At 36.2% G+C, this 14,207-nt stretch overlaps 1 pseudogene; it reads left to right on the plus strand.

The window, feature by feature from the left end:
- The first annotated feature begins 2,912 nt into the window (after window positions 1-2,912).
- Window positions 2,913-4,339, plus strand: LOC105086845 (ribosomal protein S6 kinase beta-1-like; annotated as a pseudogene).
- The last annotated feature ends 9,868 nt before the right edge of the window (window positions 4,340-14,207 follow it).

A 14,207-nucleotide genomic window follows, 5' to 3' on the forward strand; every position in this document is an offset into this window, starting at 1 on the left:
TTTGATTTTAATTATATTTGCGCAACACTCCCAATGCAGGGGGCCTGTTTGGGACTGGGCAAAGTTTGTGCTGTAATAGTTTAGGACTGGTGGGCACAGTGAAATAAGGGTTTAAGTGAGACTTGAAGATTACAGATTTGTTTGTTCAGCTGCATTGAGCATTATTATTCTCAGAAGGAGCCATCTACCATCATGAGGGCAAGTAGGCTAGTCTGTTGCTCAGATAATGGGATATTAAGTTCCTAAAACAATGAATAATTTTATTATATCGTCATCTCCCTGGGTAAAAAGTTTCTGGAGTATTACATTCATGTTAATTGCAGACAGTAGAATATTAAATTCATGTTAGTGTAGACCACAAGCTGTGTGGCTGTAAATGGTTGCAGTTCCCATGTGGAAAATTGCCATTTAAATGATATAAGCCAACTGTTGTGGATGTTCAGAGTGAAGAGGCATCATACTTCAGTTATGATGAGAGAAAGCATGTTCATAATTCTGTTGGAATTCATGACTGTTCTTGAAGACAAGAAATATTTTCGATAACAGGCATTAGTAGGAAGGATGTTCTAGCTAGGACTGATTGACCGGTACATGAGGCTATAATCTTGGGGAGAGGAAGGGAATCTGCATATGCAGCTCCATAATTAGCCAGAGATGAGGCTGAAAGAAAAATAGGGGAGAGATTCTAAAGAGATTTGAATATTGACCTTAGGACTTTGGTTTTTACTTGATGGGGATCCAGGAAAGAAAAATCAAATCAACTGCTGATTTAATAAAGACATTTCAATTCAGTTATATCACTGGAGACAATATATCAGCTAGAATGTCTTAGAGCAGGATATATTATTACTGACTTTAATTATCCAATATTAAAAGATGCCTGGAGCAGGTGGCTGAAGGGTTATACATTTCAGCTTCTCAACAGAATGCTAGGATGCTACGTCAGTGTAATACCGTTCTTCCGTTTACAAGATGGCTGTCCTATATATCCAGCATCACGTAATCATGTGACCTGGCCCAACCCCAGACATAAGAAGGTGGCTTTCCGTCTTCCCATCTCATCACCCCCTCTTTTTTTTTTTTTTTTCAGTCAGGAAGGCATACCTTTCCAGAAACCCTCCAGAAGGCTTCACTTCAGATCAGAAAGTGGACAAGACTGGGATGCATGCTCATACTCTTGCTGCAAGGGAGGGACTATGAAAGTAAATGGAAAGAAGCAAAACTTCCTCTACAGTTGTCAACAGATTGAATGGACAGATAATGGGACAGTCAAGATAAAACAGAAACAATTGATAATGATCACATAAAAGGTCAGAGGGCTTGCGGTAACAGGTTAACTCATTAGGAAACAATCAAGGTATACCCCAGTCTCACGTCATATTACGGCATAAATTCCTGAGCGATTAACATAATTAGTTGTAAAAAATGAAACAAATTAGATATTAGAGAATGTATATTTTCATTTTGAGATCAGATTAAATCAAAGCGTAAAAGTGATATCACAAAGGAAAAGAGAGGTTACAAAGGAAAAATAGGTAGTATAAACTACATGACCAAAATAAAGCATCAGAAAAAATGTAGAAGAAATGCTTTCAAAATATTTGCCATTTATTTTATGAGTGCTTATATATTATTACTAATTAAAAAGTTTTTACAGCATTTTAGAAGCACACACAAATGCCCCCTCAATGGGTAAAGAAGACAGAAAATAAACAAAGGAAAAATTTGAAAAGAAAGCTACGAATAATCAAGAATTGCAAATTTGAGCACGATATTTCCTACCATATTGTCAAAGAATAAAAACGAGTATATAAGAGATGTTAACAATGTTGGAAAATTAGTCTTTCATATTTTGTTTGATAAAGCAAAAATGAAAATATGCCTCATTTCTAGAAGATGATTTGGTAGCATGTATCAAAATGTTAAAAATCTGTTTTTGACTTAGTTATAGCCCATAGGTACTGAGTAATGTTATGGTAAATATACTATTCTACATTCTTTATACATAGTAACCTATGTCATCCTTACAACAAGACTATGGAGAAGGAATCACCATTATTCTCTTTTACAGATGAGAAAACCACAGCACTGTGTGGTGAGATAAACTCGGGAACAGAACTGGTAAGTGATGGGGCCAGATTTCAAAACTATGGTGTCTGTCTCAACAGCTTATACATAGAAATATCATGTTACTTTGCTTCTCGACTTTAAATAAGCTTACTTAAATAATAGAGGAATTATAAAGATGTATGTAAAAGATATTAGCATAAGCAATTTTTAAAAATAGTTTAAACTTTCAAATGAAGTTAAGTGTACTGTTTAGGAGAATTTTGCTTAGAATGTTTACAGATCACAAAACTGGCAGTGATTATTCTTTGTTTCTGGCTGGTGATTAAACATACTCATGTTCTTCACTTTAGAGTTCTTAAGTAAATGACAAAACTCATGTTCTGAAAATGTCTGATCTGTAGTTTTTTTTTTTTCAACAATAGTTTGGCAAATTCTTGGCAGTATCTAGAGAAGCATGGATCTCTGCAAGAAATGAGGTAGGGTGCAGGTGGGATGGAGTGCTCAAATTGTAGAATTTTTCAAATTGTAGAATTGTTTGCTCAGTGTCTTCCTTATAGCCTTCCTCATCTCCCTTCAGCAGTCAACATATCCCATTGCAAGTTTCTATTTCTGTGATTTCTGTGTTGTTTTCTATTCAGAAATTGTATTGTCACTCTGTCACTTCAGGTAGGGATCAAAGACTGAGCCTTTTTGTCTAGCTAGTCTCTGTGTTACCTTAACCTTCTCTTAGAGGATGTATAGATGATAGATAAATAGGTAGGTAGGTAGGTAGACATAGATAGATAGCACAAGCAGCAATTGATGGTGGCAGCAGGTGCCCTGGCTGCAGTGGGTCCCAGCTCATGAAGCAATGACAGAGTGGGGACAACTTTTCCCTAGCACCAAACTTCCAAGACAGGGAGATGGAGGACATGACAGGAGTGTTTGACAGAGCCCTGGACCAGCCAGAGGACGTGGACTCTGACGATGAGCTGGAGGAAAGGGGTCAGTTAAATGAAAGCATGGACCATGGAAGAGTTGGACCGTAAGACCTTGACATGGAGAACTGTAAGAAACTTGTAATCTCAGAAACAAATGTGAACAAGTCAGAAAAAATGAGGCCAGAATGTTTTGAGGTACTTGAAGTATTTGGTAATGTGGGGCTATGGAAAGGTTTTTCAAGTATGAAAAGTAACAGGGACAAACACTACAAAAGTATTTGCCACAAAGTTGCTTAAACAGAGGAGGACAGTAAGAAATGCTAAAGACACAGCTCATCTAAAACCAGAAGGGAATATTCTGGAGGAAATAAAGCATTCCCCCATTGTGGATTTAATTTATGCCTCCGGACTGGTAGAAAACTCTGCCTCATCCTTCAGTATCTCAGTGGAGGAGAATTATTTATGAAGTTAGAAAGAGAGGAAATATTTATGGAAGACACAGCCTGCTTTTACTTGGCAGAAATCTCCATGGTTTGGGGATATTTACATCGAAAAGGGATTATCTACAGTGACCTGAAGCCAGAGAAAGTCATGCTTAATCACCAAGGTCATGGAAACTAAAAAGCTGCTGAAAAGAAATGGCTGCTTCTCATCTCCGGAGCTGGTCCTGTGGATACTAGAGAAGTTCAAGCTCATCCATTCCTCAGGCACGTTAACTGGGCGAGAGCTGCGGGCCGGGAAGGTGGAGCCCCCCCTAAAACTCTGCTGCAGTCTGAAGAGGATGTGAGTCATTTTGATTCAAAGTGTAGACATCAAACACTTGATGACAGCCCAGATGACTCAGCTGTCAGTGAAACCGCCAATCAGGTCTTTCTGGGTTTTACATATGTGGCTCCATCTCTGTACTTGAAAAAGTAAAAGAAAAGTTTTCCTTTGGACCAAAAATCTGGTCACCTCAAAGATATATTGGCATGAACACCTGTCAGTCCAGTCAAATTTTCTCCTGGGGCTTTCTGGGGAAAAGGTACTTCAACCAGCACAACAAATCCTCAGGCCCCCGCAGAATATCTAACAGAAACAAGTGGAATAGAGTAGATGGATGTGACCGTGAATGGGGACTGCCACAGCACCACTTCCAACATGACATCCAAGCTCAAGACCATGCAAATCAAGATTTTCCCATAATCTCCAAACAAGCAGATCACGTGTGTATGAAACATGTTAGAGCAACGCTATTCACGAATTTAAGACAAAAAAGATGGAGAAAGAAAGTGTGCAAGGTGAATCAAAATAACAGTCTCAAAGAGCCACTGTCATTATATAGAACACTTTGGACAGAGAACACATAAATATGGATTTTAAAAAATCAATGGGGCAAAAGAACTTAAGTGAAATGGTATTTCAGAAATTTTAAGCACATCAATTAATTGATTCTTAGCAACATCTTATCAATCTTATCAAGAATTTTCAAGTTGATAGCTCAAAACTGACAGTGTTAAGGATAGGCTTATGGATCATGTTGAGTTCTGATTGTATCAAAGAAGAGTTACCCTTTCATTAGGCAAAGTATGCAATTATCTGTAATACTTGCAACTAAGGACAAATTAGCATGCAATCTTGATCAAATTTTTTCCAGCAATTTGGAATCAAAGACAAAAGAAACTTGTCAATTGATGCTTTACATGCAAACAACCTAAAAGTTGCAAGCTGTATTTTATTCAGGGACCTTACCGAGACTAGACCCCAAGAGACACCCTCTCAGTTTCTAGATGGTGGTGAAGATCTCTAATCTCTTCCTGCAGGAATATCTTAAATAAAAAAGAAAAATCACATTTACTAATATAAAAAGAGAAAGCTAAAGAAAATTTATCGGCCTGCTTTTTAAAATGATGTTTTTAAGAGTATTTAATGTTAAGAGAAAACTTCATGGTGTTTAAGCTTTAAAATGATATAACATCTGTGTATATAATATTCCCCATTTAATAAAAGTTACTGTATATAGGCACATATAAACACTGTGTATTTGGAAGTTTTCTTACACAAAAATCTAATCTGGGGAAACAAGGAGGTGACATGCCAAGTAATAGAAACACACAAATACAGGAATGAATGAATGAATAAGTGAATGACAAATAAATCAATAAATTTTAAGCATAACTGTTTATTTATTTTTATGTAAGTATAGTTGATTTACAATGTTGTGTTAGTTTCAAGTGTAGAGCAAAGTGATTCCATTATGCATATATATATATGTACATTCTTTGTCAGATTATTTTCCATCATAAGTTATTACAAGATATTGAATATATTCTTTTGTGTTCACAGTAGGTCCTTGTTGTTTATCATTTTATATATAGTAGTGTGTATACATATTAATCCCCAACTCCTAATTTATCCCTTCCCCTATCTTTTTCCCCTCTGGTAATCATAGTTTGGATTCTGTCTGTGAGTCTACTTCTCGTTTGTAAATAAATTCACTTCTATCATTTTTTTAGATTCCATGTATAAGTGATATATGATATTTGTCTTTGACTTGCTTCACTTACTATAATAATCTCTAGATCCATCCATGTTGTTGTTGCAGATGGGATTTTTTCATTCTTTTTTATGCTGAGTGATGTTCCATTTTATATATAAATCACATCTTCTTAATCCAGTCATCTGTCAATGGACATTTATGTTGTTTCCATGTCTTAGCTATTGTAAACAGTGCTGCTCTGAACACTGTGGTGCATGTATTTTTTTGAGCTAGAGTTTTCTCTGGATATATGCCCAAAAGTGGGATGGCTGGATCATATGGTAACTCTATTTTTAGTTTTTTAAGGAACCTCTACACTGTCCTCTCTCCCATAGTGACTGCACCAATTTACATTCCCACCAGCAGTGTAGGAGGGTTCCTTTTTCTTCACACCCTCATCCATTTATTATTTGTAGACTTTTTAATGATGGTCATTCTGACTGATGTGAGGTGAAATCTCATTGTATTTTTGATTTGCATGTCTCTAATAATTAGTGATGCTGAGCATCTTCTCTTGTGCTTGTTGTCCATCTATATGTCTTCTCTGGGGAAATGTCTATTTAGGTCTTCTGTCCATTTTTCTGATTGGGTTGTTTGAGGTTTTTTGATATTAAGCTGTGTGAACTGTTGTAAGCATAACTTGTGTATGCTAGGCTAGTGTCACAATTAAAACCATAGATAATCCTTATTTTAAATATTTTTTAATAAAAATGCTTAATCACGTGGATTTCTATCATTCCTTCTAGTGCATTTAAATGGGTTTAGGAGTATGAGAGAGCCTGTACATCCTTAAATACTGGCAGTGAATACTGACTCTTCAATTTTCTGAGCAGTGGTGTGCTGGTAAATGTTTAAAAACAATCTCCCTGGAAAATGAATGAATGAATGCTCTGACTTGTGGCACTTGTCCAGTTTACATGGTGGAAATATTCCAATGACCACTTTTCAAACTACCAGTGTGTTGGACAGAACTGTGAATAAATGGACATAGGAAGCGGGTAGGAGCCTGTATCATACTCCACTGTTTGCGAGGCACAGTCCTGTGTTCGCATGGACACGGCTCCCAGCGCTTGTATTCCTTGCGTGCTGGTATAACTTCTCTCTATGCTCTCTCAGGACCCATATATTAGGTCTCACCTTGTGGCCAGTTGAAACTCTGGAACAGGGATTGGCAAACTTTATCTTGAAGGGCCAGAGAGTAAATATTTTTAGATTTATGGGCATTTGGTCTCTATTGCAACAAACTCAACTCAGCCATTGAAGCTAAATAAGCCACCAACATATAAAATGACAGAAGTGTGTGTCATGATAAACCCTTTTTTCTTATAAAAACAGGCAGCAGGGCTCCAGACGCTACTTTATTGTCCCTGCCCATGAACTCCTGACCCTCTGCTGCACCCCTCATCTAGCTCTGTGCCTCAGGCTGTGACACGGAGCCTCTCTGTAGGACTGCCCTAAATAGCGATAACATCCATGGACACACTTATGCCAATACAGCCACAGTCCCTGTGCCTCTCCTTGGCTCAGTTTACCTAACACCAGATCAAAGACGGAAGAACAGAAATAATTTTGGTCACTTACCTTCCCTGTTTTCTTTCTTTTTCTTTTCTCTTAATCCACACCAGAAGAGAAAAGTGTTATTTTTGCCATGTCATGTAATCCTTAACTAAAGAATAAACATCACTTAGCCCAGCTGGCTTCCCTCCACGTTGGAATTCTCTGCTCTGAATCCTTCAGACTGGCTCTTTGGGAATTTGAAATACTTCTTTCCTTCTATGGTCTAAACTTGGGTTTCAAACCTACTGCCTTACTAAAGTAGTCAACTACTCCACCTGCTCTGGGTGACAGCCTCATGATTCAGAGTATAATTTAAAAGGGAAATTAAACTGCAGTTTAATCATTTCTATTATATGAATATATTAGTATTATACAAAAATCAAGGTTAACAGTGATAATGCATGTAAGTAACTTTTTAAAATTTCACAAAAATATTTTAAATCAGAATAATTATAATCTTAAAATATTTCAGACTGAGAGCTCCATGGGGAACCTATAAAATATTCTATATGTCGTAAAATATTATTTTCAGCAGGATTAAGTGGAAATTTAGATAAAAGACTAATTAGCAAATAAGGAAGGGAAGATGTGGTTACAGCATATGAAAAAGACCCATATGCCAGTTTGCCTAAGCTTTGGAGACACAGACAAGGGAGGATAGCTGTGTTATAGGAATGTTGTGCCAGATGCTCCAATTTCCCTGAATCTAAACTAATCACTGCTCCTGCTTTGGTCTATGAAACAAAACAAAACAAAACGAAACACAACACTGGTTCAAAAGCATTAGGATTCATGTTCTTTCTAATTCTTAGTCCTAGCACTAAAAGTCCAAAGAGACTACACATACACTATTTGAATTTTTATAATTAAATGTTACTTTATACAATTAGGCCAATTTATTTCCCTATTTTATGGAACCTGATAACCACATTTGAAATGGACTCCAAGGGATGTCAAAGAAGAATGAAGATCTGGAAGAGAATCCCAAATAGACTTTAATGTTATATTGAAGGGCTTCCTCAATCTAGTTTCACTTGTCTGTATTTTAGCTGAGAAGTGGCATTATATTTTATCCATGTGGAGCATATGCTAGAACAATATTCTCCTTTAAAACTGTGAGAAATAGATAATATTGCATGCATCATTGATACATGAACATGATTAAGGAAATGAAATTGCCCATGCCTAAATAATTCTTTTAAAGTGTGCCATTAGAAAAGTCAGAACAGGATAAGTTGTACTTATCACCTTTTATAAAAATCACTATATTTAGAAAAATAAATATGCTATGGTGTATTTTGTCTTACAGACAAGAAAGAAAAAATCATGCTAATAAAATGTGGGCTTATATATTTTTTTAGCTAGATATTTTCTTAATTACCTTTATTAATGACAAGTTTGGATTAGTACAACTAATCTTTCTAGTTCAAATGATTTCCTTTGATTCATGTTATTCTCTTAAAGCTAGAGATAAGTGGCTTCCTTTGAAATATCAGTATCAATAAATATATGTCACAACTTATTAGCAGCAAATTAAAGGAAAGAAGAAACAGATAAATAGAACTTTAAAAATTCAAAGACATCACATAGTTCATCTCTCTGTACACAGCTTTCTTGATTTATAGTTAAGGAAACTTAAGCATCTGTCTCCTCCCAACTCACAAATACTAACTAAAAGAGATACAGTTCATGAGTTTAAATTAGATAAATGAGGGAGCTGAGGTGTAGAAGAAAGAAGCATGTAAAAGTCAGAGGCAACTTAAAGCCAGGAGTACTTATCTACTGTCACTGGTCAAACAGAATTTAGAATGGTGGCTGCCAGGGGCTGGGGGCCGGGGTTGGTGGCAGGAAACAAAGCTGATGGTCAAAGAGCACACACTTTCAGTTATAAGGTGAATACTGTACAGCAGCGTGTCTCTAGTTAACAATTCTGTATTCTATCCTCAAAGGTTGCTGGAAGAGTAGGCCTTTACTTTCCTCACCATATCAACAACAACCGAATGGTGACTGTGTGTGGTGGAAGCCCTGTTAATTAACCTTACTGTGATAAACACTTTGCAATATATAAGTGAATCAAATCACCACCTTGTCCGCCTGACTCACACAATGTTAGATGCCAATTTTACCTTAATAAAGCTGGCAGGGTTGGGGAAAGCTCAGGGGATAGACTCTTCAAATTGATCTCTGTAGGTTCTTGGTGGCTAAATCAAAAGAATAAATGTTTGATATTGAGATTCTTAATTCATTTAAGCTAAAAAAGAATCACTTGTAAAGGGGGAATGCCATTTGTTTATTTGCTTGCTTGTCTGTTTTCCTGGTACTAATATCTGAATGAAATGCCTCTAAGGAGTTTCTTAGGTAGTACAGACAGATGTCCTCAAAATACCCTAGTGAGTTCTAATTCCCTCTTTTGATAACTTTCCTCAATGAAAGACAGTTTTCCAAGGGACCAAATCACTTATCTGGACTCTAATTGTCTGATTTGATTTAAGAATGAAATTAAGACTACCTGGAGAAGGGGTTATTTGATAAAGACCACACAGCTATTTCAGGACAAATCCAGACCTCTGGAGCCATAAATAATTACATCTCTGTTTATTAAATTTTATATATAATTGGTAATTTCTTAGACAACTGAGTGGATTCAATCTGGTTTCTCTCTTATTTTTCTTTATACATTTATTTTTCAGCATAGTCTCTGATAGATTTTTTTTTTTGGAATGTTCATTCTTTGTTATTCTTTAAAAGCTGCCTGTAGATTTCCCAAGTGACAGGTGAGGACATAGATGCTATCTGAAAAATAAATTGGCCAAATATGCAATTCAGTCAAATAACTACAAGTAGACAAAGTTTGAAAACAATCCATTTGCAGAGAATAAATGTACCAGTTCTTTGCAAGTTTACCCATAGCTCAAATACACCTAGGCTGTGATTTTATAACCTCACTTAATCATGCTTTTGGGTAGAGATCATTTCTTTTTTTTAACCTTTTGTGTATTTCAAATAATGTATAACACATAATACATGTTTAATGGATTTTATAGAAATATCTAAGTGCTAAATCTGTCTTAAATCAATCAATTTTAAATCAATCTGTTTACCCTGTCCATAAATTGAGTCATTCATAAATTAATTATTAATAAGCCATTCATATAAGATTTCAGCAATGGGAATAATAAGTTTTCCTAATAGATACGTTTTTGTCAATGAAGATGATTTCAGGTATAAGTCACAGTAAGGAAAAACAACAAAAAAAGATAAAACCATAAGGTGATTTGTTATCTCAAGTAACTAGAATGGTCCAGGGAAGGGCAGCCTTTCTGTTGGTTAATTTACTGGATCAATGACATCGTGAAAGACCTGTGTCCCTGTCATCTTTCTGCTCTGTTACTCCTACTGTATTTCTGAAATACCTCATGGATACAAGAAGGCTGCAGTGCTTCCGGGTAATGCATACTCACATTCTAACACCTAGAATGTCACAGCATGCCCAATCACTGGCAAAGGGAATGGGGCCACAAATCATGACTCACCTCTGGTCCTGAGATTGTATATTGGTTGAGTCAGAGAATAGTAATATGAAAATCTTTTTGCTGGGAAAATTCCCAAAAGATTCTGCTGAATATTTACATTGTATGGAGTTAGGAGGTTGTTTTAATTTTCATAGAATGATAGATGTGGGAACAACTGGTTATGTTTGCTGTAAGCAGAGCAGTATGCCTTTTGAAATGTGTCCACAGTTCTAGTTCTGCTTCTCTTCTATGTCCATTTTGCTGAGGGTTCTCTAAAGCCTATGTTTCAATATTTCCTAAAAATAAGAAAAAAACACTCAATTTTTTAACCTAGGTCCAGGTTTCTAGATTATGGAGACCAATTCCTTGCTTTTCTGAATTAAGTGTATCAATGTTATTTTCCTATGAAATTTTCATTATAGTGTATAGGCTTAAAGTAAATCATCACAAAGACTTTTACAGAAAAGAGAGAAAGAGAGAGAGAGAATAAGAAGAAAGAAGAAAAGAAAGATATTACATTGTAGGAATTTGTTTTTTTGCTAAGAAAATTGTGTTTAAAACAAAAAATTCAAAGTATTACAGAAACCATAAGAATATTTTGTTTTCCTAGTCATTCAGCAACCCTGACCCAGTGCCCATTCTGTGTTTCCCATGTGCCAGACTAGTGTATTAGCTAAGAGATGATTAAAGGTATACTTTCTACCAAAATCCCTTAGACATTTTAATATTTATTTCAGTAGAAGATACATTTTATTTAATGAAGGTGATTATTAATGAGGGTGGTCTTTGAGCTTTTTTTTTGAGCATTGCTCTCAATCTAGAGGAAAAATGATTGGTAAAGAGAGCACACAAATCTTGTTCTGGGCAGAATTCACTAGTTATACATTATCTAAAAAAATGAGATATGAATTTAGAAGACCTATGTTTTATTTAAATACAATTCAAAGATGTTGTCTCATTGCCGGCGGAAGTAACTTGTAAGTGGAACAATTAAAAATAAAAACCATGATACTAAACGAGTGTTAATCTTTGTTCACTTCCAAAACACTCTCAGGGATCCTAGTTAACTTCCTCCTCCATTGACCCCACCCACAATGGAGTATAAAGATCATTGGTATAATGGCCAGAGCATTCAGTAATGCAAATCTAAATTTACATGAAGAAGTGACATTTTATTGTGGTAAATGAAAACAACAAATATATTGATGCAATATAGAATAATTGCCTATAATGTGACTGATACATGGGGAATGTGGCAGACAGTTGAGGCCAGACAGGATTAGAATTAGTAGAAAAACTAATAATGTATTTTTTTTCAACAGTGAGCATTAGGAGAAACATTGAAGTGTGCAGTATGGGTTACGTCGAAGAGATTTGGAGTTGAAATTAGAAAACGTTTTCAATCCTGGTGCATGTATTCATTCATTTGTTTTCTACTCATCTTTTATCAATTTATCTATTTATTATTGTAATTAGGTGAGTATTTGAACACATTTTTATGATGGAATATGTTTAATCTAATTTTGAGGTATGATTTTTTTTTGCAGGTCAGCTTTTTCCTTATTAGCTGTTTTATTTTCTTCAACAATAATAATTCTGATGGCAGCAAAACTCTGAGGCTAAAAAGAATAATCTTTAAGTCACTGCCAAGAACTTTGTTGGAAGCTTTGCTTCCTAACCAAAATGCTTCTTCTTTCAATGCAGGCTGTTGCTGATTTTGAGTGACTATCACTCACAGAAAGAACGTAGGGCTCTGGAGTACTGATTTTCCACCACTGATCCTGGAGCTTGAGGTGCATGTGTAAGTTTTTGTGACAGTTTTTGTTCATTCACGTTCCAACTTAAGTGCTGCCTTTGACTATAGCACCCAAGGGTGGCTGAGGAGACAGAAGACACCCTTCGCCCTGTGCGTTCCCAATACCGACACTAAGGACAGTTCAGCCCCTCCCACCACACACCCCTGATCGCTGCCAGGCACTCCGTGCTGCTCTGCAGCACCAGGGGGCTCTTCCAAACCACGTCATAGGTCTTGCCTCTGATCAATGTGATGCCACGCTTTCCCAGGTAGGTCATAAGCTGAGCTGGGGAAGGGATGGAAACTACTTGGGTGAATGGGGCCATTTCTCTCGTTCCATCTCTGACCCCTCATCTCGTCTTCAGCCCCTTCCTCCATGATTTGGAGAAAAGTACTGTGTCAGCATTGAAAGAGATTATAGTTTAGAAATGCAGTCATTATTGCCTGAAGCATCCAAGACAATTTGTGGTTGAAGATGTGTTCTTCTACTTTTATACTATGGTAAATATAACATGACTGGAAATGTACTTACCATTCAAATTTTCCTGCACACTCTGGATAAGATTGCATTTATGGTCATTATGAAAGAAGCACAGTCCACAGCATTTGAGGGAGTCATTTCAAGTCAGCATCCACGTGTGGTACAGTGGGTGACACAGAATTAAATAAATGGTATTAAGAAACCATAAAGCCAAAATAGGTCCACATTGTTTCAATTCAAACAGACTGAAAAACCATGTCACTGTGTGTAATATGGCTACCTTCTTCTCGTGGTAGGAGATATACAATTAGCAAGAAATGGCATGCTTGATGATAAAAAAATAATAGATGATCTCTGTACCAGAATAAGAAAAGAGCTAAATACACTACAAAGAATCTTGCAACCTATTATTTTAAATCTTCATTAATAAGCCACTCTATCCCACATGAGTCCATGCATTTTTAACATGTTTTTAAAAGTCAAATTATTTACATGTATGTAGGGTTCCCACAAAAGGTATTTGCTTACAGCTGCACATACTCTTGGGTCAGCCCTGCTCAGGAATACGGTAATTGTGCAGAACAGACAACACAAGTCACGTGCTCTGAAATCTGCTTTCTCATTTCCACTCCATGCTCCATTGTTATGAAATTTGGAAAAAGTAATCTCTTTATACTTCTTTTCTCTTCTCTTTAAAATAGGTATAACAGTATTTACATCATTAGTGTGGTGTTAACACTAATTACCCACATGCAATGCTTAGTAATTGTTGGCTATTATTATTCTTACTACTAGTCTAGATCTCCATAAATACTGACTATCATTAGCAGTAGTTGTAATGATAGTATTGGTGCAAAGATGAAACTCGAATTGAGGGAATTTTAAAAACATATTCTTCAATATTTAACATTAGATTTTTGCTTTGCCAGACTCTGTGAAATACTTCAACTGCCCTGAATATTTGGTAAATTCTGGTATGTACACAGCCTTGAGTCCATGGTCCCTGAAAGGAGATGGCTTGTGGGAAATGACACAGTGTGGGGAGGAGTGACTTCTGGAGAATGGCATCATGTAGGAAACAAACTGTAGGTACAGGAAGAAAAAAAAAATCCAGAAGAGAGGGAGAGAAACAGAAGGAGGAGTTTAGAACTTGAGGACCTTAGGAGAAATGTGTAGGCAACCTTCCTCCAAATCCCTAGGAATCTCTACAAACATTGGAAATAAATTATTTTTCCCACACTCTCCATATACTGATAGTTGATTAAAGCCAATTTTACCTAAATAACAAAGGAAAAGTTGACATGAGCAATTTGAACTTGGGAACTTAAAGCAAGTTAGCATGTTGGCTGCACAT

This window comes from Camelus dromedarius, chromosome 2 (genome assembly GCF_036321535.1).
Source record: "Camelus dromedarius isolate mCamDro1 chromosome 2, mCamDro1.pat, whole genome shotgun sequence".
NCBI classification, from domain to species: domain Eukaryota; kingdom Metazoa; phylum Chordata; class Mammalia; order Artiodactyla; family Camelidae; genus Camelus; species Camelus dromedarius.